The sequence below is a fragment of the Triticum aestivum genome, chromosome 2A (assembly GCF_018294505.1).
Source record: "Triticum aestivum cultivar Chinese Spring chromosome 2A, IWGSC CS RefSeq v2.1, whole genome shotgun sequence".
NCBI lineage: Eukaryota > Viridiplantae > Streptophyta > Magnoliopsida > Poales > Poaceae > Triticum > Triticum aestivum.
Window position 1 is genome coordinate 584,374,872 of NC_057797.1, and position 998 is coordinate 584,375,869.

The following is a 998-nucleotide window of genomic DNA, read 5'->3' on the forward strand; positions in this document are numbered from 1 at the left end:
TATATATATCATTTTGGAGATCTGACATACCTGACAAAGTTCAGTTCTCATGCATTGTTCTTCTCCTTCTCCTTCCTCAGCCTGATGCGCCAAGAGCGGCGAGGCGGTGGAGGCGGTGGGCCAGGATGCAATGAAGAATTTAGCCAACACCCCAGCTGGGCAATAGCCAATGCCTGCTACAACTTTCTACAATTTACCGCTAGTTCACTGTGACACTAGAAGCAGAGTACAGAAACATGAGCTTTTTATCAGTTACTCCCTTTGTAAATATTAGTACTCCAGTTGCAATATAACTACAGAACTGAGACCTTTCTTATAGATATAAAATGCAGTGAAATGCACTACCAATAAAATGCACTAGAGCAGCAATGTATTGACCCAAAAGCCAAGAACTTGTGAAGACTATCTATAAGAACAGGATCCAAGAACTTGTGCAGAGTGTCTATAGGAACAGGATGGCCTGAAACTCGATCGCTGATCGCACACGAGTTTGCTCCGTTAATTTGCTTGTTTGGACGAGAAGCAAGATGCGACTACTAACTGCTGGGTGAATAGATATACAGGAAGCAGAGCACACCTACATAGACGAATGGCTTCTTTCAGGCTTACACGGGTGAAAACCCGGCGTTGCTCGTGAGTAGTTGCGGAACTAGATGAGCACAAGCAAGAACAAGTTTGTGTGCCTAATTATGCTGGTCGATTCGGCAGTAAGCTATTCCTACTCCTATCTACCAGCATGCGGAAGGGGGGGAGGGAGGGGATGGGTGGACTACCTGGCCTCCTGCTCGACGACGTGGATGGTGGCGAGGGTGTGGATGAGACGCAAGTTGGGGTTGGCCTCCTGCTCGACGACGCGGAAGATGAGGGCCTGCGCGCGGTCCAGCAGCGCGTCCTCCGCGACCTCCTGCTCCGCGTCGGCCGCCTTCGTCTCCTCCTCCTACTCGTCCTCCTCCTCTGGCTTGGGGCGCGGGGGCGCGGGGGCAGCGGCGCGGGGGAGC